Raw genomic sequence first — 27,735 nt, 5'->3', positions numbered from 1 at the left:
TCGGGAGATCAGGGAGCTAGACCCCCCTCTAAGGTGGAGCTCCTTAGACAATCCAGCACTGGTCACCAGGAAAGGCAAAGACAACCGGCCAGGTGCTTTACTGTATGCTCCAGTGACAATGTCAGTTCTGCTTTTATTTTCACCCAAATCTTCTCTACCAGGCATTAACCCTCAGGCTTGTGGGTTTCTATTTGCGTTCAGAAGTAACTCACAAGGTTACTCTGCTTTGCCTCTGATTGTGTGCTTCTTTCGAGCAAATTATATAGCTTCATATTGGTGGAATACAACTACAGCTACTATTTACTGATTATTTACCACCTACCAGGTACCACACTAGCTGATTTACATACACGAGTTTATTTAATCCCCACGACATCCTTGAAAGGCAGGTATTACTATCTCTCTCTAAAAAAAGAGGAAACTGAGGCTTATATGGTTTATGTAATCAGCCCAAGGTCACACATCTGGGACACAAAGGGGCTTGGATTTAAACTTAGTTTTGTCTAACGACGTGTCTATGTGTTGCTAAAGTGGCTACATTTGTCCCATGATACATCCAAACAATTCTCATTGACACCTATTAGCTACAAGATTTTTCATCTTCCTAAGTATCTACCCATCTACCTGATCCATCTATCTTCTTTTATGTCAAATTCCGTAACACTCCGTACTGCACTATGTAAGAAGCAGATCATTAATAAGTACTTACTGAATGAATTAATGCAGTTTAAAAACATGATTAGAACTACCATGTCCTCTCTTGTTTGGGTGTTCAGAGTCAAGTAGCAAGACTTCATCAGTTTGCTTTACAAAAATACCACATCCGTACACATTTGTTCATTACAAGGAAGAGGAGGGGCAAAGTCTTAAATCAGTACTGAACTAGGGAGACATATGTTATTCCCAAAGAAATCAGACGTGGGCAAATGTGTTTGTATGTTCAAATAAATTTGAGACGTTAAAATAAAGGGGTATACAAAAAACGGATTATCGTCTTCAGAAGTCTGAATCTGAAAATCTTGCTTGTGACATGATTTTCATATTTCTCCAAATCCAAGGTTGCCAGACTACTGTCCCTAAGCCAAATCCAGCACACCCCTTGTTTTTGTGTAGCCTGTGAGCTACGAATGGTTTTCCCGGTTTTAAGTAGCTGAGAAAGACTTTTTAAAAAGATGATATTTTGTAACACGTGACAATTATATGAAATGCAAACCTCAGGGTCCACAAATAAAGTTTAATTGGAATACAGCCATCCTCGTTCACTTACGTATGGTCTGTGACTGGTTTCACACTACAGTGGCAGACTTGAGTAGTTGGGACAGAGACTGTATGGCCCACAAAGCCTAAAAGATTTCCCATCTGGCCCTTTACAGAACAAGTTTGCTAACCCTTGGTCTAACTGAATAATACAGGATGTCATAACATTTTAAATATTGTTTAAACTACACCTATTATTTTAGTTTCTAACTCAAGGACACTAGACTGAAAGGTGATGACATCTCTTTTGCTATGTAGAAGGTTTCCATGTTCTCAGGATAAGGTCAATCTCCTTTGGTAGCCCTACAGCCTCTCTTGACAACGGTAGCACCTTTCTGTAGGAATGGTAACAGACCGAGAAGCTGGTGGTTTCTCTAAGAGGTGATATATCTCTTCCTGCTAAAAGTCATCTTTCTCTTTGATGGAAAACTGGGGCTGGGTATCCTTGTGAGTGGTTACAGTGTGTTACAGAACTGTAGTGGCACCGAAATGGATTCTCCAGACTCCATCAACTGATTCAAGGTGGTATGATGGGGTCAGATAGACGAGGAAAAGCAAATTGCTCTTTTTGTCATCACCCAGGACCTAAATAAAGACAAAAATGACTCAGAATGACCAGACACAGGTGAATATTACTTATCAGAATGTTTTTAGGAGGCACTTAACATCACAACAACATGGCACTCTGAGAGCTCAATCGATGTGATGGCTCAAGAGCAAAACCAAGGGAAGAGAACTTCCTTATTTTTTCTGAGATCAAGTTTGGTTTGCAGTAATGTTTAAGGGAATATGTCTTATTTATTTAATTTTTGAGACCCAAGGATACATTCTATTATCTTTCCGTATCTCTGCCTTTTTTCTCTCTCTTCCTGCAACCTTGTCTCTCTCTTTTTTCAATGTAACAAAAGTTTATTGGTCATTTATTATGTGTGAGGCACAGGACAAGGATTTATGAGAGAAACAAGGGAGAGTGAACTTTCTGGACCTTTTGGCAGCATTTAATATGAGTTGATCCCCCTTAACATATTATTCTCTTAGTTTCTTTGGTCCCATAGTCTCCTGGTTTTATTTTTCTGGTTTCTGATTTTCAATCTCTATTGCCATCTCTTTCTTTGTGTCCAATCTTTAAATGACCAGAATTTAGTCCTGGGTCTATTTTTTTTAATTCTATCTACCACCCTTAGTCAGTCTTCTCCCCAATTTATAAATCCAACCCTAGCAGCTCTCCTGAGCTTTGGACCCATATCACAAGTCTGCAGTAGACATCTGTACTCACACAGAACTTTGGTCTTCCCCTATAATTTTGTTACCACACCAAGATTCTTGTGTTTCCTTTCTATCTTGGAAAATGACACCTCTGCTCATGCACCAGATTTGGAAAGACACAACCTCCCTCCCCCCCCCACCCCATTTCCCTTCAATCATCAAATTCTTTAAAATAACTCTTGACTCTGGTCATTTTTCTTCCTGTGAATGTTGCCACTATAGTCTGAGAAACCATCATGTCTCACATGAATCTGAAATAATATATCCCCAGCTGGTCTCTCCACATCTGCTCTTGTCCTGCTGTATTTTATCTTCTCACAGATAATGTCTTTCAGGCAAAAAAAAAAAAAATACATACATCATATATATACATATATATATGATCGTTTGACATCAGTCTACCTAGAACTACCTCACAATTTTTAACAGCTACCTACCACTCACTTATATAATGTACCATGATTTACTTAACCACTTTTCTCTCTTATTTATTTATCTATTTATTTATTTGAGGAAGAGAGAGAGAGAGAGCAGGGGAAGGGGGTAAGGGGCAGAGGAAGAGGAAGAGCATGGAACCCGACATGGGGCTCAATCCCATGACCCTGAGATCATGATATGAGCTGAAATCAAGAGTTGGATGTTCGACCAACTGAGCCACCCAGGAGCCCCTCCTTAACCACTTCTCTGTCGATGGACATGTAAGCAATTTCCAGTCTTTAACTATGGTAATTAATGCTCCAGTGAAGATCCTACAAGAGATATCCTTCAAGGTCTGTGTGAGTAAATCTACTGGACAAATACAGAAAAGTGGAATATCTAGGTCAAAGGCTTTGTACATTTAAGAATTTGATAAATACTGCCAGGTGGCTCTCCACAGACATGGTACTAACTTTTATTCCTACTGACCGTGTAAACGAGTGCCTGCTTCCAATCCTGGCCAAGTATACTATTAAACATTTTGATTTGTGTCAGCCTGATATGTAAAAAATACACCTCACTGCAGTTATAATTTGCATACCTCTTGTTAAGGGAGAACATTCCTTGATTTGTCATCCTTTTACCCAGTTTTCCAACATCCAAAGATATTTTCTTATTGATTGATAGGAGTGCTTTGAGTTCTTCTTAAATAATGTGATTTCTACGTTCTTTCAGGTATCCTAGTGTTTTTTAAAAGCCACACTTCATGGGGCGCCTGGGTGGCTCAGTCGGTTAAGCGTCCGACTTCAGCTCAGGTCACGATCTCGCGGTCCGCGAGTTCGAGCCCCGCGTCGGGCTCTGGGGTGATGGCTCAGAGCCTGGAGCCTGCTTCCGATTCTGTGTCTCCCTCTCTCTCTGCCCCTCCCCCGTTCATGCTGTGTTTCTCTCTGTCTCAAAAATAAATAAACGTTAAAAAAAAAAATAAAATAAAAGCCACACTTCAGCCAATTTTTTTTTTTAATAATAAGTAATTGGTGGAGTATAAGGTCCATTATGGGGAGTGCATATGAAGAGCTCACATGTAGAGGTCATGAATTGATTTGCAGAAGCCCTGACTTCCTGAAAATAGCTGGACAAGACAGTCTTACATGCATACCTGTTTTACTTCATTTAATTTTACTAACAGCCCTGTGAGGCACGTGTTATTATAAACCACAAAGTGAAGTTCAGAGACTGTGAATGTCCAGGATCACACAGCTAGAAAGTTGTCGACTTCGGGAATCTTAAAAGCATAGTAATCCATCATCACTGGTGGATCATTCCTCAACCACACGAGGCTCGGATCCTTGATGCCTTTAATTTCTAATAATTATTGATCCTCTCTTTCTCTTTCTATAAACATCCTATGAACATTTCTGAGTGCCTATGAAATGCCAGGAATCTCCACGGGCATTACATTTCAAAGGGGTTATCAGCTATAAGCAAAAACAAAGAAACAAACAAATAAACAAAAACCCCAATAGTGATAAAGTTTTGCCCCTACGAAATAAATACAAAGGATGATTGGGAAGGTGGACAGAGAAGGATACTTTCATCAAGGTGGTCAGGCAGGGCCTCTTTGAGGAGGTGATATTTAAACAGATTGGACCGACCAAAAGAGTGTTCTAGGAAAAGGAGTAGAAAAAAGGTCATCGCGATTGAAGTCAGGGGGGAGTGGTGGGAGAGGAGATTGAAGAGGGAGTCTGGGATGCTGCCTAAGGCTTTGCAGGCCAGCAAGGGAGTCTGGACTAGATTCCAAGTGCAATCAGAAGACATGGAAGGATTCTAGGACGAGAAGTGATATGACATGATTTATGTCACTTTAGCTGTGAGGAACAGGGATAAGAGTAGAAGCAGGAAAACCAATTAGAATGCTATTATACGAGACCGGAAGATGACATTTGACAGGTGGTGACAGTGGAGGTAGAATGAGACTGATTTTGGAAATGTTTTGGAGGTAGAGTTGACCCACATTCTTCATGGACTGGATATGAGAACTGAGGAAAAGAGAAGAACCACAAGGAGCTACATGTTTTTTTGGCTTGAGGAACCAGTGCACGGTGATGACATTCAGTTTGGAGGAGAAGGCTGCAAGAATGAAGAATTGAGTATCCCTGTATTATTTCCTTATTTCTTTATGCAGCGTCTACCTCACAGACCACGATTTCACTCTTCTGTTAAATTTTAAATTAATTTCTAAAATTTACATCCAAGTTAGTTAGCATATGATGCAACAATGATTTCGGGAGTGGATTCCTTAGTGCCCCTTACCCATTTAGCCCGTCCCCCCTCTCACAGCCCCTCCCGTAACCCTCTGTTTGTTCTCCATATTTAAGAGTCTCTTCTGTTTTGTCCCCCTCCCTGTTTTTATATTATTTTTGCTTCCCTTCCTTTATCTTCATCTGTTTTGTACCATGATTTCACTCTTTTCCCAATACTTTTATTTTCCTTTTCTACTTGCCCTGGCCTCTTTCTTATCCCAAACGGCCACTTCTACCTATTTCCTCTACCCCCATCCTCTCCTCAATCCCATGCAATCTGTTGCTATCCCCCCTCTATCCCAATAAATTCCTTCTTGCCAAACACAATGACCTCCTTGTTCTGAAATCCAAGTCCTCATTTTTCTTGACCTTTCTCTAGCGTTTAATACTGTTGACATTTCCTCCCTTGGCTCCTCTGAAATGATTTGTTTCTGGTCCTTCTAACCTTTATGGATGTTCTTCCCCTGTATCTTTGTTTCCTTACTTTTTCTTTGCCTCACCTTTGAAATGCTGGCATTTTCTTAGGGTTCCAGAGTAGGTCCTCTTTTCCTCTTACTCTGTACCTTTTCTTTTGGGGGTTTTATCTACTTCCATGAGCTATCACTTATTCTGATGTCCCCAGTGTAGCTCTCTCTCCTGGGTTCTAGACTCTCCTGTTCAATTACATAATAGAATTACGTTCTAGACTCTCCTGTTCAATTACATAATAGCTTCACTTTGATATCTTGTGGACATTTCAAACGCAACATGTTTAAAATCAAACTACTTACCTTCCCTCCTCCACTTAGTGTTTGTTCTTCCTGAGGGCTCCATCTTAGCAAATGGTATCATGATCCTCTCATTTACCTAAGCCACAAATCTCCTATTCCTTGATCTTGCAAATATAATCAATAATAAAATTCAGTTGGTTCTATGTCTTTGATAGTCCTCGAATCCTTCTCTTCTCTCCATTTCCATTCTTGCCCCCTATATTTTGATGTTTCTCATTTCTTTCCTGTAATACTAAAACAACCGCCTAAGTAGTCTCTCTGCTCACGGTGTTAATCACACTAATAAATTCTCCAAACTGGAGAATTTCCAAAGTGGACAATCTTGATCCCCTCAGCGTGCTCCTTGATCTCCTCAATGTCTCTCCATGGGCCTTGGGATAAGTTGAAACCTCTTAGGAAGAAATAGAAGACTTTTCCCAGTATAAGACCTTGCTGATCTTTCTGGGGATGTCCTTTAGAACCTCTGCCAAGCATTCATACAATGCATTTACTGAGAATCTACTATTTGCTGGGCACTGCCTTTCACCTTCAACTCTCTGTGCATAACTTAAAAAAAAATTTTTTTTAATGTTTATTTTTGAGAGAGAGAGAGAGTGAGAGAGACAGAGTGTGAGTAAGGGAGGGGCAGAGAGAGAGGGAGACACAGAATTGGAAGCAGGCTCCAGGCTCTGAGCTGTCAGCACAGAGCCCCACGCAGGGCTCGAACTCACAAACCAGGAGATCATGACCTGAGCTGAAGTCATTGCCTAACCGACTGAGTCACCCAGGCACCCCCACAACTTTTACCAGGACTCTACACAGAGTACGTTCTCTGCCTGGAAAACATTTCTCTTTAACTTGCCCACTTGTCTGGATACTTCTGTTTATCCTTCCAAACTCGCTTCCAAACTCATCTTCTCTGGTAAGTTCTGTCAGGGTTAGGCACCCCTCTAATAAGCTCCCTGTTGATGTCATCTCACTGTTGTGTGATCAACCGTGTCCTCATCTGTCTCCTTGTTACACTATAAGTCCTTTATTTATTTAAAAAAATTTTTTTTTCAACGTTTTTTTAAATTTATTTTTGGGACAGAGAGAGACAGAGCGTGAACGGGGGAGGGGCAGAGAGAGAGGGAGACACAGAATCGGAAACAGGCTCCAGGCTCTGAGCCATCAGCACAGAGCCCGATGCGGGGCTGGAACTCACGGACCGCGAGATCGTGACCTGAGCTGAAGCCGGACGCTCAACCGACTGCGCCACCCAGGCGCCCCTATAAGTCCTTTAGAACAGGCTGTGCTCTTCATCTTTGTATTCCCAGTGCTTAACACAGTACCTGGCACACGGCAGGCACGCAATCATGAATGAATTAAAGCGGCAGAGCTAGGTTTCAGAGTCAGGTCTTTTCTCTGTGGCACAAATCTCACCCTTCTTGCCACATCTTCAATCAGAAAAATTTGAAAACCTGGGATAGGTGTATTTTTTCCTATCATTAATTAAAATATAGACAAATAGATTATTAGCACCATGAGGATTCAGTTGACTATTTATTTCTTGTTTAGCTCTTCCTCAACACTCCACGGTTTTGTTCATCAAAGTACTTGGGTTAACTAAATCTAAAATGACCAAAAGGTCTTTCCATACACTTTTATATCCTTTCTACCTCTTATCCTGTTGCTTCTACAACACCATCAAGGAAGCAGAGAGTAAGTACATCGGGAGTAGGGTTGGTTTTATTTTGGTTGTCTGGTAACTGACACTAAAAAATAATGTATCAACGGCAAATCACATCCCATCGTCCCTTCCCCCAAGGTGTCTATGGATGGGCGTTCAAGTTCCAGTGTTAAAATTTAACCTTGCAAAATCCAGCTAAAATTGAAATTTTTATGTAGTGACTTCAATATAATCACAGAACTTTGCAAACGGAAGGAAGCTTAGAGATCTTTAGTCTAGCACTTTCAATAAGCTTCTGTGAGGAAACCAATGCTAGGAGACCCAGAATGGCTTGCCCAAGGTCAGCCAGTCTAAAGGAGGGGTAGGGGCAAATTTCCTGACTTCCAGTTGCCTCGTATTTCCTCTAAGCACCCTTTTATTTTCCATCTAAACAAATCATCCACTCCAGAACCCACCTATTCACACAGTGTGCATTTTTATGATACCGCCTTTGTAGTATTCTTGTCATAAAAAGGAAGGACCTTAAAAAAGAATTCCCCCGTCTTGTCCAGGGGGAATTGGTAAAAGAGACAATTAGTACAGAAAGTAACGGGTTCCTATTTTGCAGGGTAGCCCTGTAATCACACTCTGTTCTCTGAGCGCCCCAATGCTAACCCAACCTTATTTGTGCTCCCAGGGCCCGGATTCCATTCAATTTCATGCGTTATTTAGTCTAAATGATCTCCCCAGCTTCCATGTGTATTTTTTGAGCTTCATTTTAGAAATATCATACTTAAATCTACTCTCTACTTGAGTTTGTTTTAGTTCTAATGCTGAGGAATGAGGATTCTGGGTAAAAAAAATAAAGGTGATAGATTTTTGTAAGCCTTTCATCTCAAGAATGGTTTTCTCAAATGGCAACTGGCAGTCTAATTTATTCCTCAAATGATGACGTTTTCCATGGGAATTAGAATTTAATTGGGATGATTTGTTTTCACAGACAGCAGAGATTTCTTTCCAAGAGTTTTCAGTTTGATAATGTTTTACCAGCGAGTGCACGGAGACCAAATATAAACCAGTTCTGAGAAACAGGAAGTGAACCTGACTGGTCTAGTCTGCATGTCCCTGGCAGTGACGCAAATACAGAAATCAAATTAGGAAAACAAGATATGTGGGTGTGAGGCAATCGATAATAATCCAGGATGCTACAACGCAGGGAAGAACGCCTTTAACCGAATGCCACTCATTTTAATAACACCCTGAGAAGTTTGATTTCCACTGAACATGCTAGGGGTTCGGAGCAGAATGAGCTTGGGTTCCCTAGCAACAGCATGTGCTTTTGAGACCGTCATTAGCCTTTCAGTTAATCCCGCCAACCCCTTACTTCTAAATGTATGACTGACATTAAAAAAAAAAAAAAAAGGAAGAAAGAAAGAAAGAAAGAAAGAAATGGTATTTCAGAAAGTGCTTTGAAATTTCCAGGAGCAAAATGGAAAGGAATTGAAAAAAAAAAAAAAAGTTGTCCTGAGAATTGTATCAGGTAAAAGATGTTCGTCGGTGCCCAGCCTTTCCCCACATTCACTGCTCTCAGTTCTGTTTCTGAATCTCCTGTTGGAGGGGAAATGGTTGAGAGTTTAGGGCAGTCCCCTCATGCAACATCAGTCCCAGTCTGAAAGTGGGGTGAGTAGTGGGGTGGCAGTTTGTGTGGGGCGGAGGCTGGGGGGTGGGTAAGTGGGATGGGAGGGAATAAAACACAGAGGTTTTTTTCCCCATTTTATGCAGATTACATTATCCTGGTCGAAGGAGCTTGGGGAAGGAGGGTGGTGAGGGGGAATGAAGCTATTTTTCCTATTGATTGTTTAATTGCACCAGAGGCTGCTTGTCCGAGGCCCCTGGCCAAGAGCATTATTTTGGTGGCTAAAGTGAGGCCGGGCAGGTTTCCATCCCCTTCCTTAGTTTTAAGCAAGACAACCCTTAAAGCGCAGCCGAGCTATAGGAATATGGTGTATGCTGACTTCTGCTACTCAGATGTACCCTAAAGCGCCAAGCCTGATGGGACGGTGGTTTTCAAACCCTGAATCATTGCTCTAGCTCTGTCCTGGGTTCGGGACGCACAACTCCTCTTTGTAGCCTGCGGGGCGTTATTAGAATGGTAATTATTGCTGCGTTTGGCTGGTCATCCTTATTATGGCCTGGGTCCTTTTCGACTGGACACTGGGCTCCTTCAGTTTGGCCGGGTGACTCCTAGTTCTCCCCGCCTCCCCACCTAACCACCCCCCCCCCTCCCTGCGCGCTCCCTTCCCAAGGCGACCACCTGCGCCGCCCCACTTACCATCTGCCCCGCGGGGAGGGCCCCTCGGGGTAGCGGTGCCCTCCCTGCTCCCGGGCGGCTCTGGGGGAGCTCGATGTTTGCCTCCAGCCCTCCGCTACCGGAGAGATCAGGTTCCTCCCCTCCTCCCCCTCCAGCTCCGGCCGCCGCCGCCGCCGCCTCCTTCTTGCATGACACAGCAGAACCGCAGCTGCTGCAGCAAGTCCCAACCATCCGCCCAGGAAGCGCCGCAACCGGGACTCGGGAGGGGCAGAGGGGGGCGAGGCTGGGGCCACCGCCGAGGGGGATTCTTGCCCCCACTTTGCGCCACACACTTGTTTCCCAACCCAGGGGCATGGGAACAAAATCAGGCTAAAGCCGACCAGGCCGAGCCGTTGAGGAGTGCTGGGGTTTGGCGTCAGAAGGGATGGGACCAGAGAGAAGGGTGCGAAGGAGACCCCAGTAGGGGCAGGACATTGCAGGGAAGGAAGAGGCCGAGAAGTCAAGGGCCAGGCTGTGAAGGAGAATAAAGGAGGTCAAAGAGAGGTAAGGAGGGAGAGTTGTTGAGAAGGGAGACGGAGCTGGGGGGGGGGGGGGGGGGGTGGAGAGCTGCAGGGGAGGGAGGACCGGGAGGGAGTACTGGGGGAGGCCTGAGCTAAGTACCCAGGCAGCATGAGGGCTGAACTGGGAGGCAAGGGCACAAAAGGGGAAAGGGATGTTGGATTTAGGCATTACATAGGAAGGTAAAAATTGGGGGACATATTATGGCATTAGAAGGGATGTAGTGGAGATCATTCATCATGGCTGATGAGGTAAACTGATGAGGTGGAAAGAGAGAGAGAGTCGAGGCAAAGCCAAAAGAACGGGTGATCTTACATCCCACCCTTTAGTTTCCTGAGAAGTTTTTCGTAATTCCGCCAGTACAAACAGGGAGTTTTCCTTATAAATGGAACAGCATGAACTAAAGCATAGAAGTAGCTGTTTAGCTCAGATTTACAGCACAGGATTTCCATGGTCCACAAAAACTTTAAGGCAGAGATTTGGGATTTAAGGCATAAGCGCATAAAGGGGTGGTGATTCAGTAATCCCGAGGGCACTCAAAACTGGTGTTACAGTTTCCACACAGCACTGGATTTGAATAAGTATTTCAGAGTGTTTGTTAAATGTTTCAGTTAAATGCACTGGAAATGATGACAAAATTATTGGCTGCAACTATCCTAAAAATGCACCTGCTCTTTTTCTTTCTCTCTATAGTCACGTACACACACATACGTACACACACACACACGTACGTGTAATTTCGAGGGTCTAGCATGCACAGTATGATTAAGGGAAACATGTTTTTCGGTTAATTTTATTTCCTACCAAAACACACGCTACTAGCATTTTACAGCAAACCAGCTGCTTCTCACCATTTGAAACAATGTGGTCAGAAAACTAATGCAAACACTGCCACTTTGGTTTTGTTTGTACCTTCCAGGTCACATCTACGTACCTCACTTCCTGACACAAACAAGTTTTTACTGTTGTCAGCAACAAAGCCCTAATATAGCTGCGGAAGAGAAAAACTGCATTGCATTTAGCCTCCTGCAAGCATCATCAACAGTTACCGGAGGAATGTAATTCCAGAAAGCTTTAAAGCTGGTGGTGATGGTAATTATGTATCAGATGCCTGATTCTATTTCTGTTATTATTGTTTTGTCATTTCTGTTCTACCCAAGAGCTGGCTGAACTCGCAGAGAGACGAATCCAGTTTTTCTTCTTGACTTGGTACAAAATTAATCAGACCTGATAGAAAACTCATTGCTCTTGGGGAAAATCAAGTAGGAGCCACGAAATGTCATTGTAGCAGAGCGTGGGTTTTGCGACTGTAGGAAAGGATTTGAAGACGCTCCTTCTGTTCGGTTTCCTATGTAACGAGCAAAGGCTACACGCACGCACAGACGCCACAGCTCCCGGATGCTGTGGCTCCCTTATCTGGGCTCCTGCAGCGCCAGAAGCCCCTTCGGGATGCTGCGAGGGGCTCCCGGTGGGTGGTGGTAGGAACGCTGCGGCCGCGGCCACTCCAGCCGCTGCTGCTGTTGTTGCTGCTGCAGTCACGTGGGAGCCCCTTTAAGTTTCCATAGAGAGGCCTCTCCGGTGTCACATGATGGACATGATATAATGAAACAACATTGTGGAGAGGAAAGCATTAGGGGAGCCCACGGCTACGAAAACAAGTGAGTGAGAAGAGGTGGGAGGAAGAGAAACTACGCCACCTCCCCTGCAGCCGAGCCGCACGCAGCAGCCAGCGAGAAGTGGGCGACGCCGGGGGGGAGGGGGGGCAGGGAGACGGGGTCCTCAGCCCCGGCCCGGGGACCCCGCCGCCCACCGCGGAGAGAACAACTTTTAGCCGGCAGCCTCGGCCACCGCCGCACCTGTCTCCGGAGCCTCCATCGCTCCTCGTGACGATCAAAGGGAAATTCTAGAAGAATATGCTCTACAAATATACATGCGCATCATTTTCCTCCTCGCGTCTGGAAGGAGGAAAGAGAAAGGGATTCTAGCGGCAGCGTGCGTTCCGCCCCAAGGTAAGTTGTGGAGGGTGGGGAGAGCCGGCCCAGCGGGACTTTGGGGTGGGAATTTTGTTCCCGGTTTAGCCCTCCCGAGGTGAACGGGGCGTCCCCTCGCTCCTGACGAGGCGGACGGGTCGGATGGTCCAGCAGAAACATTTCCACTGTGGACTGTTATTTCCTCTTTCGCACGCCCGGCGGTCCCACCCTCGGACTCCCCGGGGCCCCTGGCCTCCCCCCGGAAGGGGCGGCAGGTCACGGCCGGGATGTTCGGGAGCGGGACGAGGGAAGGTAGGGGTTGTGGCGTTGGCCGGGAATGCCGAGGCGGTTTCGCCATGTTTGTGTTGCTAAGAGCACTTTTTTCCCCTTTGAGGTGGCTTGATGCCACATGGCTCCTCCGGAGCCGCTGCCGGGTTGAGAGAGAGAGAGAGAGAGAGAGAGAGAGAGAGAGAGAGAGAGAAAGAGTGTGTGTGTGTTTTCAATGTCCGCATTCCAGCTAATGTTGCGCAGATAAAATTCAAACTTGAGGTAAACAGAAGAGGAGGAGGAGGAGGAGGGGGGGGAGGGAGGGGGAGACTGTTTCCATTTCGAGATCCCACCTCTTCACTCGGCGGAAACCAACATCCCGAATCTGGAGAGCGCTCGCTGGTTTCTCCCACCTACCCCACCTTTGCTGTCGACTAGAAGTCAGGCGGCGAGGGGGAGGGTACTTATGGAGGACGCGGCGTCTGGGTTCAGAAAGGGAAAAACACCCCTGGCACTCGGGCCTGGGGCTACCTCCTCCTTTTCGCCGGGAGGGATGGAGGGTGTCTTGGGATCGCTCTGGGCCTGGGGGACGGGAGGTCGGCGCTCCCGGGCGGGGCGAGGGGCTGCTTGCCCCACTCCCTCCCTCTTACTTTCGGGGACCGGACGGTCTCGCTCCCACCCCACCCCACCCCAGGCGCAGGTTCCTGCAGGCGGGCTGGGTGGGTCTCCGGGCTTCCAGAGGGCTGGTTGCGTAGCAGGTGTGTGGTGGGCATTTCTATTTTGCAAGTCTTGCATTTGGTGGGACGACGTGGATGGACAGAACTGCGTCTTAATATATATATATATATTTTTTTGCAAATTAGGGAGAAAAATCAAGACGTTCCACCCCGCCCCTCCTGTTTTAAATACGGATTCAGCTCGAAGCTAGGCTGAAGGGTGAGTGGGGATGTTTAAGGGTGAGGGTGAGCTTCGTCATGTGGAAACTAGGCTTTTGACAGCTTGTGGCCACCCCCCCCCCCCCGCCCGGGCGGAGTGCGGGCTCGGTGGTCTGACAGGGGTGACGTCCCGCGGGGTGGGAGCAGGCGCAGGGTCCCGAAGTGCGCGAGGGTCCGCAGCCCTTGTCGCGGGGGAGTGCCTGGCCACGTGAGGGTGGTCTGCGGAAGCGCCGGAGCCGAGAGATGGGCGTGAAGTGCGTAGCACAGTGGTGCCGGGGGCGGACACGAAACAGCCGTGGGCGGTGGAGCGCGGAGGAGCGGAGACTCGCGCGGGCCCGGCCCCGGAGCCGAGGCGACCGTTTTATTCCGAGCGGCGGCCGGAGCCGGGCGCCTTCCCCGCCGGGCCGGCGTCCCGGGCGCGGGTGGGTGCGCACTTCACGGCCCTCTCCCGGGAGACCGTTTCCGGGCGGGGTCCCCGGCCACGAGCGAGGGCTGTAAACAGGGTGGCGCCCTCTGCCCTCCCGCCCCCGGCCTGCCGGGGCGCGCGGCCGGCGGCGCCCGGAGCGGCGGAGGCGCGGCCGCGGCGCCGGCCAGTGGCGGCGGGGGCGCGCCCGCTCCCCGCCGCCCCCGCGCGCCCCCGCCGCCCCGCCGGCCGGCCTCCTCTGTTTTTGTTTTGATGGAGCCCGCGTGCAGCTGGCGCGTGTCGAGTCACGTGCCAGGGGCGGGAGGGGGCTGGGGCGCGGGAGGCGAGGGCGCGGTGACGCACGCGTCCGGAGGGCCTGCCGCCAGGCTAGGGGCGAGGGGGCGTGTGCCCCCGGCAGATCCCGGTGGTGCAGGGTGTCCAGGCCGCATCTGGTGGGGTTCGTGGGAGTTGATGCTCGGTAAGCCGTATTCGGACGTGGGTGTGAATCCCACCGCACTTCTAGTTCGTCGTCACGGCATCTAGGCGAGCCTCATCCATCCGGGCGGGGGCCCGGCGTGCGCTGGTTCGGTCCAAGATGGAGCAGACCTTACCGGCGTGTGTATTTTCTGCGGGCACGTAGAGACCTGTATGTCGTGCTTAATCCTGGCTGCAAGTTATAAACAACTTGAGAAAGACTCCTATGCGTGGCCCAATCCCAGACTGATTGACCCCAAATCCAAATAGGGCTTGGACGATAGAGTATTTAGAAAAAAACCTTTCTCGGTGTGTTTGATGCACCGTGAGGGGCGAGAACTTAACAGAGGTCGCCCCCGTGATGGCATAGATGTTTGTGAAACGATCTGTAGGGAGGAAATAGTAAAAAATAGCTTAAATAGTTAACACGTATTAACACCAGATGGGTCACTGCCTGCACTGTGGCGACGCGGGTATGGATATTTGATGAAACATTGTCGTCCCCATTTTACAGCTGGGAAATTGAAATTCACGAGGAGAGGTAAGAGTTGGTCAGTGTTGATACCTGATTAGTACCCGGGGAGGCTGACTCCAGACCTCATGCTTTAGACCATTGCATATGCTGCATCTGAAATAACACCCTGACCTAAGGGCCATGGATTTGAGTGAATAGGAATACTTACATGTCTGCCCACGATCCCGCGAGTGTATGTGTGTATGTTTATGTATATTTTTTATCTACGAAGTTTTACTGGTATTGTCGGGGGGGATAGGGGAGAATCACTTGGTGAATTCGTTAAGGCCTATAGGCTACTAATATTTACATGAAGTTTATTGTGTCGAGAGAGGGATCCGAGTAATGTGAAGAGAACAGATTCTGTGGAAGTGTTTTGTTTTTGTTTTGAGGCTTGAACATAGCGTTTGTGAAGTGAAGAGTCTGGAAGGTGCAGATATTTTCTAAGGATTTACATGAGCAGCCACAATAAGCCCCTTCGGTTCTTACTAATGACTGCTGTCTAGTATTTGTTAGCTGTAAAGCAGACATAGGCATATTATCAAGTTTTAGGGATTGGTTTTCATGTGGCGTGCAGTTTGGGTTAGAAAAGTTTATAGACCCACTGAGGCAAGCCGGACACAAATATGAGTGTCATGGGTCTGGCATGGAAATGATCTCTCTCCTTCTCCTGTCATCCCTGTCCTCCTTAAGCCACCAAGAACACTTTTCTCCAGCATTGCCTAACCAGCTGTGGTTCATTTGCACAGCTCTGCACAGGTTGTTCCTCTGCTTCTTGAGGACCTGGTTCCAAATTTCCCCTGGTTTCTGTTCAGAAAACATTTAAATACCCTCCCTGTGTCACCGCTGTGTTCTGTATGTATCTGTGTTGCTGCATGTTTTACAACACAGGGTATTTTTGTTTACATGTTAGACACTCTGACTAAATCCAGCTTGTCAGAGGTGCTAATGGTGATTCTTTGTATATCACTGGGACACAGTAGGCACGTAAGTTTATCGTGTGGGTCTGAATTGAATTTGTGTTGCGTTATACGTGGTGTTCGCCTCTGTCACCCATCCTCATTCTTAAATGTCTTCATCTCCTCTGCTGCTAGCTTATTAGGCTCAAAGCACACATCCTTGAACAGAGAATACGGAACAGAACCGTATTGTTCTTGTGAAAGGAACAGAACCGAAGGAGCAAAATGTAATCAATTTTCACTTGTTTCCGAATTTCATTCCCAGTTGGCTAACTGGACCGTGTGAATTTTCTTGGTTACTCCTGTAAACTGGGATGGATGCTCAACATCCTCACTTTTCAGCTTGTTTAGGAAAGAAGAAAGGGCACTCTGTTATAGACGGACGTATTTTATGTGCCATAGCAGAGTATAGATGCTTAATCACTTTTCATTACACTGTAATTTTTAGATTTGGTATTACAGGGGTATTTATAGAGCAGCATTATCCCGTAGAGCTTTCTGAGACCATAGACATGAATTTTACTGATATATTTATAATGACTTCAAGTAATAGCCACTAGCCACTTGAAGAGTTTAAATGTGGCTAGTGTGACATAGGAACTGATTTCTAGTTGATTTCAGCGTAAAGAGCCACCACTAGCTAGGGGCAAAGGTATTGGACAGCACAGCTACGGAGGATTCGCTTATGGTTAAGTCTAGTACTTGACAGGTAAACATTTAGGCTGAAGTTATTCTGCCTTTACAAGAAAAATCTTGATTCATTTCCTAGGGCCTAACACTGTGCTTCTCGTTCATAGATTATAAGGTGTTTACTAGGTGATATTTTCGACCTATATGAGGTCTTCATATTATAGAGCATTTGTCTGTGTGTTCTGGGAACTTTCCACGTAATTCATGTCATATCCCTTTTTTTAGGAGCAGAGTGGAGTGATTATGAATAGTTGTAATTATGAGTAGCTACAAGTCAAAGGGATTTGAGCCCTTGACCTGTAAACTGAATGAAAGTCCCATAAGCATAATCATTACTTCTCTAAGATGTGTTGTGAAAAGCAGGCACTGTGTTTGTCCTGCTGACCCTTGTATCCCTGGTGCCTCATGCAGTATCTGACACCTTACCAAGTGTTTATAATTAGTTGTCGAATGGATGAATGTTCAAGTAGGTTAACCCCTCTAATGTGGCTTCAGAAGGTACATGTGTAGAGCTGAACAAGAGGCTGAGTACCAGTAACTACACCGTATTTATGGTTCTTCCAAGGAACGCAGTCTTTCCCAGGACGTTATTGTTCACTCAGTGACTTTGATTTCTTCCCTGTAAGGTATGTAGCAGGACTTGTGATCCTTTATTGATAACACAGAAGTAAAGTCACGAGAAGATTGGTGGTCAGGTCATACAGAGAGAGTTGGAAGCGTAAGTCAGATTGAAGTAGTTACTTCTTTTGCCTTATGCACTCGTCCCCGATTCTTTTTCAGTGAAATAAACTCATGGCACTGAGCTGTGTTAGAAAATTTGGTTTGTAAAGTTGAAGGTAATTATGTATGTTAATAGAGTCTGAAAACAGCTCTGAAAATACATCTAGTATGGCATGACATGGAGAAAAGAGCTTCAACATGAGAAACAGGAACGGAAGCATTTATTTCTTAAATCTCTAAATCTCAGTCTGTGGTAATCCTAACACCCAAGTTATAAATTTCTCAAAGGGAATATTTAAAAACGTAAATAGAAACAGATGTTTAGGTTGTGCAGATAACCACTACCAGGCTTTGAAATATTTATGTCGGAAGGTACTATATACGTCAAACATCTGTTCAGAACGAGAGCCCCAAGGCCCACAATTGTAGATTTCATTTCATGTGGTGGGTGCTGTATTGGGGAGTTGATGACGGAGCCCGATATGTGGTCTGGTGCTTGTCGAAGGTGGTGCACAGGCTGCTGTCACCGCTGTGCCTCAGACTTCCCTTCCTCGTGGTGTGAGGTGTGGCTGGGTTACAGGCTCGTCCTCATGCCTAGGACGCAGGCTAGCTTCCTATTTTTCTGCCGCTATGTGTTCCACAAATGAAAACTAATTTTGTACTAGAGTAAGTAAAATATATTTGAAAATGCAACTCTATCATTTAGAAAAGATCACGTGATACATTCCAAGATGAAACATGAAGTGTATTTTTCGGGGGGGGGGGAGCGGGGAGGGGAGGGCAACTTTCCCTTTAGCGATTTCTGGCCTCTTAATCCATGGCTCTTTACACACATTTGGTGTGCGCTTCTTTGATGTCAGTGGTAGTGGGGGGAAGCCCCAAAACTGTTAACCACGTGTCCCATAAATTTGGGGGCCTTTAAAACCAAAACCAAAACACAACTATAACAAGACAAAGCTAACCTCTCCTGTCAGCAACAAAAGTTAACCCAAGCAATTAATTAAATATAAAGGACTGTGAGATTTGAGTTGTGTAGAGGTCAGTAACATGAAGGGTTTTTTTTTTTTAAAGGCACTAAATGTAAATTATTCTAGATAAAAGAATTTATATGTGTTTAACCATGTAGCAATAATAAAAGAATTCATATTGCAGTAGGTCAAGATGGATGTATTTGTCTAGAAGATCCTGTGGGACCACTTCGGATTCAGGTGTGTAGTTAAAGAATCATTTCAGGTTTATTGAGAACTGTCCCTAGTGACGTCAGTCACTAACTTGGTATAATAATTGAGGGAAGTTAACTGGTTTCATTTCTTTCTCCTCACTGGGGTGGGTGGATTGGATCACTGGCTCCCAGACAGCGTGCGTTAGGCTCACCCAGGGCTTGTTAAACCCAGATTGTCGGACCCCCGGGCCAGAGTTTCTGACTCAGCAGGTCTAGGGTGGGCCTCACCATCTGTAGTTTTTGCAAGTTTCTAGGAGATGCTGCTGCTGGTCGGGACTACATTTTGAGAACCACTGGATCAGATCATCTTTTGTAAAGTTGTATAATCTTGGGCCTGTTTCTTCGTTTTTCAAGTGGCAGGCACCTGTCCTTTGAATTCTGCAGTATCGTGTCCTTTAAAGATTGCTGGATGGCAGACTGAGTTGTAAAAGTTTAAAATGGATTAATTTAATTTTATGAGAATTCAGGTATTTTGCAAAATCTTTGGATCTGTTCAAATTTAGATTGGGTATTCTCACCCAGTAGTCAAGGTCCCCAGTTAAATTATACTGAAATATTTCCAATGTTATTAAAAGACAACACTGTTCTCTGTTTCTTAAACCTGAATGTTCTGTCAAATATAACCAAGCAACTTATAATAGCTCCAGGATATGATGGAGCACATTACATAATTGGGAGCTCACTAAATAAAATGGTGTTTATGAGACAAAGCTCCTTTCCTAGTTAAAACTCTGTGAGTTTGGGTTCTTGGTAGATGGATAGCATTAACCTGGACATCCTTCCAAGTTAACTGCTTTAGCAGAAGAGTCACGGCTACAGGAAGGAGATGCTCGTTAGGGGATTAAGAGTAAGTTGTCACGGCATGGCCATTCCCTGTCTTGAGGACTTTGGGGAACAGTGGAGGCTCTGCAGTTTGTAAATGAGGAGCGTTTCGGGCTAAAATCTGGCAGGACGTCTGTGGAGCCGGGAGATGTCACAAAGCGGCCCTTGCAGGTCGCGTGTACTGTTCTGACCCAGAGTGTTTATTTTTGTGGTGGTGGTGGTGGCAGGGGGAAGTAGTGAAGGGGCTTTGGGGAGGGGTTGGTGGCGATTCTAAGGCATTCTGACAGGTTGTGCTCTGGAACTATTCCATGTTAAACTAGACTCCCAGGTGCCAAGAGCCAGATGGACTCACAGTCTGAGGTGAGTTGAAGTGAGGATTGACAGTACATTCTAATGTGAGTGAATTTATGGGAGAAGAAAGGATAGCAAGAATTTTTTTTTAAATTTTTTTAATGTTTATTTTTTCTTGAGACAGAGACAGAGTGTGAACAGGGGAGGGGCGGAGAGAGAGGGAGACACAGAATCCGAAACAGGCCCCAGGCTCCAAGCTGTCAGCACAGAGCCCGACGTGGGGCTCGAACCCACGAACTGGGAGATCATGACTTGAGCTGAAGTCGGATGCCCAGCCACTGAGCCACTCAGGTGCCCCAGGATAGCGAGAATTTTTAAGGGAAAAATCTTACCTGAGAGCAAGGAAATAAAAAAGAAATGGGTGAGGTGTAGGGGATGGCAGGGTAAAAATGAAAGGTTTTAAGTTTTTTAAATGTTCTAAAACTGTGTGTATGTCAAGACTAGTTAATAGCACAGGGTTCTTTGTTAGAAAATAACTTAATGAGTTTTCCTTTTAATTTCCAGTGAATGCTTCAAGATACCACCAGATGCTATTATTTGACTTCTCTCGCATGCCTTTCCAACGTTATGCCCAAGATCCATACAGTGCTTACTTTTTTAGATTGCTTTATGATCGTTAACTTGTTTAAATCAAATTCCTGGAAGGCACACACAGTGTTTATTATTGGATGTGTTTTACGGATTAGGAAGCAAATCATTTGTGTAGCACAGGCCACAAATCTGGGCGGAGGCCATGAGATCTCACTGCTTTTCACGTCTGCTGGTGTTAATTTTATCTTGAAATTCTCGGTTTTCTAACTGCTTTTATAAAATGATTGAATCTTAAATCTTAAAGTTGAGTCAGCATCCATATAATTGATTTTAGACTGCATTTCAAGGAAAGGGCCTTAGATTTTGATGTACTGTTTATTTCTTTGAAAAGGACCACATGTGACTTGCTGCTCGTCATTTCTTGACTCCAACCTCTGTGACATAATCTTCGGAACTAAATCTGTGACACTGGTTTGAATTCTTTAGACTTGCGAGTTTGAGGCTGGGGTTGACAGTCTCTGTATGACCGGAGTGCTGGGGATGGCCCTTGGACCAGTTTTCACTCAGCAGTGGGAGGTGGGGTGTGCTGCTGTGTTACCTCCCGCCTTCCCCTTCCTCAGCATCTTTTAAAAGCCTCCTGTGCTTCGGGGAGTTAAGACACTTAGTGTTTTCCTTGTATTTAATCACATTAGCACCGGGCAACATCGTCTTTGCCCTTGTCACATGTCTTCAGTTTCCTCTCTTCCAACTTGTGTCACTTCTTTTCTTAGTTAGGCATCTAGCTTCTCAGGCTGACTTCTGGTCAGCCAAAGCCCCCCATCTGTGGATTTCCTTCATGAGCCTGCCTCCACGTGTTTCTCTTCTTCCTTTCCCTGCCAGTTCTCTCCTTGTGCTGTGGCCGATTTTATTTAGTTTGGTGGAAAGGGTATTAAGGTAGAGTAGTGTCAGTAACTATAAGAACGATTAGTGGGTACGTGCCCCTTGGGATGCTCTGCTAAGTGCTTCGTGTTCTTCCCACGGGATCCTAGTTCCCACTTGCTACGGAACCGTGGGGGAGAATGTCCAACTCTGTGGCATAGGCTGTCATCTGGAAAACGGGGGCTTGGTGGAGTGAGGTGTGTCTGGCCCTACAATGTTGTGATTGAGTTTATTCACCCTCGCAGGAATACTTCAGCTTTCTGAAAGATACGTGTTACTCAAGACTGGGGTCTCGGTGTAGGGGTGTTGCTGCTCAGTCCCAGGAGCAGGATCCAGGACTCCTTATTTCAGACTGCCCGCAGTGTGGCCGGCCTTCTTTTTCCTTCAGAAGCCAGGGAGGAGCCTCAGGGCACCCTTCTCCATTCTTGTGCCATCTACAGTAGAAGACCTGAAAACTGAACCTGAACACTCCACTTTGGAAAGGTTGTTGACCCCGATCTGGAAGGTTTTGCCACTTCTCATCTCCATGGTGATGGCATTCTGCTTCTAAAGACATCTTTTTTCATTGATGGTTCATTAGGGGCGTTTCTGGGAACCTGCTTAATTCTTCTGTTAATTCTTGAACAGCTTATTAAAAAAATGCTACCTCACAGGTTTTCTCTTGCAAAATTATACGCGGTCTGTGACCTTGAGTGCCTGTTTCCTAGTTCTAGGGGAATTTTTGTTAGTACTGAATCTTTCTGTAATGTTCACAGCTACGCCAAGCTACTTATCTGTTCATTGTCAAGGCCACTGACAATTGTTTTGCTTTCTGCTTTCGTATTGATGTATCGTGCATTCATTGCACGTATTGTCCATTTTCTAAAAATCTATGATTATCTTTTTTGTTTCTTTATGTTTCCAGAGAGATTAATCATTGCTGCGCCAGGAACACTCACTTACTCAGCTTTGTCTTCAGTGTTGTTCATATTCCTTCAGCTTTTCCTACTTATTTAGTTTTTCAAAATTGTATGGTACCTAATTCTTAGAGGCTGTATCCCAAAGGAATTTGTGAGGACTCTTTGAATTTTAGGGATTACTGCCCGAGGATGCAAGTATTTGGTAGCAACAAGTGAAAAGTATTTTCTTTTAAGTTCATTTATTTTTTTGAGAGAGCGAGAGTGCATGCACATACACGGGGGAGGGGCACAGAGAGAGGGAGAGAGAGAATCCCAAGTAGGCTTCACACTGTGAGTGCAGAGCCCCACGCGGGGTGCCGTCTCATGACCTTGAGATCAGACCTGAGCTGAAATCAAGAGTCGGATGCTCAACTGACTGAGCCCCCCAGGCACCCCAAGTGAAAAGTATTTTTAAATAGAATGCTATTCATAGGCTTTCTTTGGACTTTATCTTTAAAATCTGTGGTCTAGTTGATTATGCCTTTTAGTTGGTTTGTGAACAGTTAACTGTGGTTGCTGTGTTTATAAGCTTCTCCTATTTTCATGACAAAAGGTATAAAAATCCTGTTTTTCTCCCACTCTTAAAGGGTTCAAAATTAAAATTCTTTCTGCTACAAATTTAATTCTTCTGAAAGGGAACAGAGGAGTTTGCCCTTTGCCATTTATATTTGTTACTACCTAGCTAGTAGTTTGGAACAAAGACTTTGTAGGCTTAGTGAATCAACATGCTGTTCAGTCCTTTCATATCAGCTACAGAATATTTTTCAGTAGTAGCAGATCATTTGCGATCGTAAACAACAGAAATATCCCAACAACAGATTTGCTTTAAAAAGATTTTTAAAATGTTTATCCAGATAAGAAATGCCTCCCCATAGCTGAAGAACATTTGCTCCTATGTGTGTGGGGTGGGGATGGGAAAGTGATGGTGATGGTGGTGTCCTGGCTTATCCTGGGCTCATTCTGTGTCTCATGGTCCCAGCCCCTTAACCCCAGGAAGGGCCCAGCAGTTTTAGAGGACATTGGCAGTGGGACCCCGAGAGGGACTGGAAACGCCCTCCTCCTTACTGCGTTTCGTTCTTGTTTTTGCAGGGTACTCGTTGTTTGAAAGCACTGAAATGCAATTGTATAAATATACATATTGCTTGCTTACATCTTTTTGGATCATTGTGCTCTTTTGGAGTTAAGGGATCTAAACTCTGGGAAGATTACTAATTAGGAACAGGTCAGGTCCTGGATATTCCTGGTAAAATCCAGTGTATTTTGGATTGCAGCACTTTTCTGTGTTACTTTTCATGCATTGGAATCCTCCTAATCCTGGACCTGGAGTCTAGGAGCAGGCCCTAGTTAAGTATGTCCTCTCTGGGCAACTTTTGTGTCCAAAACTAAACCAAAGGAAACAAACAAACAACGCTTAAAGATGTCTGGGATCCGTCTGAAAGTGTTGTGTCATGTTGGCACACCATGGCCTTGGGGTACTGACAAGCCATTTTCGGCCATTCCTCTCTTTCTTGTTTATTCTTTTTTTCTTCCTGTGTTCTTTACTGTCTTCACTTCTTTCCCTTTTTCCCCCCCCTCTTTGGGTTCTTTTCTGTTTCTTCTGTTCTTCCTTTCTCCTTTCCCTTTGCCATTCCTGGTATGGATAGCCTAGTGACACCCTGAAGTTACTGTAGGCATTTTTTTTTAACCTAATGGCAGCCCAGAGCTAAATACAAGTTTTCCTCTACGATTCTGTGCTGATGCAAACGATCTCTGAAGAGTTTCATATGTTTATATAGCATATTCTATGTTGAGTGGAAAATATTATGTGAGATACATTTCATATGGATGTTCAGATTTTGTGCTCAAGGACATTCTGCCAAAATTTAGGTAATAGTAATCATACAGATAATGAACTTCAGGATTCTTTCTATTTATGAAATTGTTGGTAAACGGCGATGTTGTCTGAGTTAACATAATGATTTTAAATTGCTTAAGCTTGGGGTAGTTGGGTGGCTCAGTTGGTTAAGTGTCCGACTTTGGCTCAGGTCATGATCTCGTGGTTCGTGAGTTCGAGCCCCACGTCAGGCTCTGTACTGACAGCTTGGAGCCTGTAGCCTGCTTCAGATTCTGTATCTCCCTCTCACTCTGCTCCTCCCCACTCGTGCTCTGTCTCTCAGAAAATAAATAGACATTAAAAAGAATTTTTTTTTTTAAATTGCTTAAGCTGTAACAAAGTTTGGTGAAAAAATGTGACAGTCGAATGGGTTGTAAATACGCAATGATTACTTATGCCATTCTCAAGGGATCAGAGTATATTCTAGTTCCACTGGCTTCACAGCTGATTGAATGCCTCTTCTTATTTTATAAATAAGGCAGCTTACTTAATTTTACACGGCTGGTTAGTGGCATAGATGACCACAGTTAGGTGTTCCACTTCACTATCCACCCTGCTTTTTTGGACAGAAAGTTTAATTTATGAAATTTCGAGGTAAAATGGGCAGAGAAGCCTGAGAAGAATGTACACATTCTAAACCTAGCTTGGCTTGAATTTATTAGTTATGAGGTGTTGGATGAGGTGATTAACTTCTCTGGATCCCAGGTTTTGGACGGATGTACTTGAAGCTCCCCTCCAGGACCGTGACTTGTACTCAGGTGAGAAAAATGAAAGAGACACAGGTTTCCTTGTTGTGCATTTCTGCGATTTCAGCGTGTGTCTTATTTCAAGTAGATACTGTCCCCCCACCCCCACCCCGCCCTGCTTTTTTTGGTAGGTATCACTCGTGTATTTTGTCAGTGAATCAGCTTTTCTAAGGATATTGTGGTTGCCTCTGTATTCAGGTGTCTCCAGCTTCATCTTGGTTAACTGAAGTAAAAACATTTAGAGGCAGGTCTCTCCTAGTTTCAAACTGGTGGAAGGGTACCATATGGGATATTCCATAGGTGGATACCTAAGAGGTGCTTTATTCAAATTGTTTGTAGTTTCTTACGGTGTTAGAAAGTAATGTCATGTAAATAAGATATAAGAGAATTTGGCTCTTCTGGTTTCTAGAGTTGCTTTATTTGGGATTGTGGAACAGGTTTTTCCATTCTTAGTAGGATAACCTGGCATCGTTTGTGTCAGAGAGAAGACAGTTGTGACAATCTGGAAGGATAGGAAAGATGAGAGGAGTTGAAAGCCTTGGAGAGAAACATGAGGAGGCCGGAGTGTGACAGTGAACTCTGATCCCCTTCCCTCATTGCTTAGGAGCAGTTACCATGCTCTGCTTTGCCTAAAGAAACCCCTTGTTTCAGTTAAACACTTTGGAACGCCTCTCCTGTGCGTCACATCGAGCCGGGTGCGAGGGGAATTACAAAAGAATTATCCGTGAAGACTTCTTCCTCTAGATGTTTACCCTCCAGCTGGGTCTCTGACGCATAGGCCGTGAAAGGAGTGGGTGAACGTCTAAGTGCCCCAAGAGTGGTGGAGGCAGGAGAGAGAAGAGAGTGCAGCGGTAGGGGAAGACCCTGGGGAGCCATGCAGTTGCAGCAGCCTGAAGCCCTGGTAGTTAAGGACCCCTAGAGAACTCGTTTGCATGTTCTTTTGCCCGAGAGTGCAGGGATGCTGTCGGGCTAGGTTAGGACCCAGGGTTGGGTGTTGGGAAATGACTGTTGCGTGTTTTCAAGTGGCAAATGAGGAGACCCTGTGAAAGTACCAGAGCCTTTTTACCCCATCTTTTTATTTTGAAAGCTTGAAACCTTTAGCAAAACAGTCCCGTAAGCACACACATATCCTTGTAGATGAAACGGTCGTTAACATTTTGCCGTGCTTTCCCTCCTGCTCACTGTATGTGTGCGTTTTGAATCAAATGTGGTGAGTAAATTTATAATGTTTTGCCTCACCACTTGAATATAAGTTTCAGATACCATGACATTTCACCTCTAAATACCTGCTAAAGGGGACCTTCTTCTAATAATAACTAATAACCGCACTACAATGATCACACCTAAGAAGTTTAGCATTGATATAATAACATGGTCAAATATATACAAAATATTTTAATTTGGGAGTGGAATGTGTATTTATTTTTGTTTTTAAAATCAGGAAGACTTATCTGGCACAGTGTGTGTTGAATGAACTGGTGGGACAAGACACAAACTGGTTTGTACGTATTTAAAAAGTCACATATAGTCATAAAAATAGAAAGAGGTTCACTATTTTCTTGAATATATTCATGATCTATTCATGATACAATCTTAAGTAAGAACAAGACATGGGAGAGTGTCAAAAAGAGAATTTATAGGGGCTCCCGAGTGGCTCAGTCGGTTAAGTGTCTGACTCTTGATTTTAGGACAATATATGTAATTTACATTGCATCTATATATGCTGCCTTTGATGATAAAAGAGAAGTGTGTTTAAAAAGCTGCTAAGAGGGGCGCCTGGGTGGCGCAGTCGGTTAAGTGTCCGACTTCAGCCAGGTCACGATCTCGCAGTCCGTGAGTTCGAGCCCCGCGTCGGGCTCTGGGCTGATGGCTCGGAGCCTGGAGCCTGTTTCCGATTCTGTGTCTCCCTCTCTCTCTGCCCCTCCCCCGTTCATGCTCTGTCTCTCTCTGTCCCAGAAATAAATAAAAAAGGTTGAAAAAAAATAAAAAAATAAATAAAAAAAATTAAAAAGCTGCTAAGAGAAAATGAGTGTTTAGGAATAATGTCTTTTTTCTTTAAAGGCAGATTCTTGGGTTTTATTGCTGATTGTATGAAGGTTAACAACCTTTTTGAGAGTATAGCAGAAATCTGTTTTATTGGTAAATTTTTTCCATTTGATAGCAATTTGATTATTTCATGTGATGATTTTTACAGAATCGTATAGTGAATTTGTGTGATACTTATCTTTAAAAAATAACTTTTTTGCAATGTTTTGAAATACATTGCATGAAAGGTTAAAATTAATTTTGGAGTTAACTCAGCCACAGTTTATTTTCTGTTGTTGTATGATTAACAAAGTTATTGATTGGTACTTAGTGCCTTTTTCTTTTGAAGGGCAGTGTTTATTAATTAGTGAGTGTTGAATTGCTCCCAGTGTCCATTAGGCATCCTGTGGTTAATAAAGACAGATAGCCTGCTCTTGATAGATGCTTCTGGAAAGTTAACTTGTCAACAGTGGTAGTTAAATTCCTGTCAGGGAGGGAAGCCCCTGATTGCTGGGGCAAGCCTTCAAGAGGAAAGGAACTCCAGGCTGCTTAATCAGGCACCTAGGGTGTGACTTTGCAGATGAAGAAATCTGATTTTGCTAGTTCATTCAGAGTTGATGGGGAATGTGAGACTGAATGAAGCCTGCCAAACAAGCTTACAGGAGACTGAACTTCCATGTGTTAATTTGCAGTGGGAGATGTACTATGGCCAGCTGTAAATTTGTTGAAAGGATGACATTTGGATCATAACCTTACTTGGTGAACATAGAAATAAGATGGGGGGGGGGGCAAATTAGATATTTTCAATTGCTATTTCCATCAAGTCATTAGAATTTGATAGAGGACTTTTCATTTATTTGTTGCCCCAGGG

General features: G+C 44.7%; 2 long non-coding RNA genes across 2 annotated transcripts in view; one reads left to right on the top strand and one right to left on the bottom strand.

Annotated features, from left to right (window-relative positions):
- Window positions 1-1,220: 1,220 nt before the first annotated feature.
- On the bottom strand, window positions 1,221-10,105 carry LOC125161268 (uncharacterized). The gene is made up of 2 exons (XR_007150517.1): window positions 9,970-10,105; window positions 1,221-1,842 (listed from the first exon to the last, which is right to left on the bottom strand). It is a non-coding gene; the product is annotated as an uncharacterized LOC125161268 (long non-coding RNA).
- Window positions 10,106-10,195: 90 nt separating this feature from the next.
- The window catches only part of LOC125161267 (uncharacterized), a 50,841-nt gene continuing 33,301 nt past the window's right edge, over window positions 10,196-27,735 (top strand). The window contains exons 1-3 of the long non-coding RNA XR_007150516.1: window positions 10,196-10,491; window positions 11,426-12,515; window positions 13,607-13,679. This is a non-coding gene — a long non-coding RNA (uncharacterized LOC125161267). The remainder of the gene's footprint in view (window positions 10,492-11,425; window positions 12,516-13,606; window positions 13,680-27,735) is intronic.

This window comes from Prionailurus viverrinus, chromosome A2 (genome assembly GCF_022837055.1).
Source record: "Prionailurus viverrinus isolate Anna chromosome A2, UM_Priviv_1.0, whole genome shotgun sequence".
NCBI lineage: Eukaryota > Metazoa > Chordata > Mammalia > Carnivora > Felidae > Prionailurus > Prionailurus viverrinus.
This window is presented reverse-complemented; position numbering and strand designations above follow the sequence as displayed.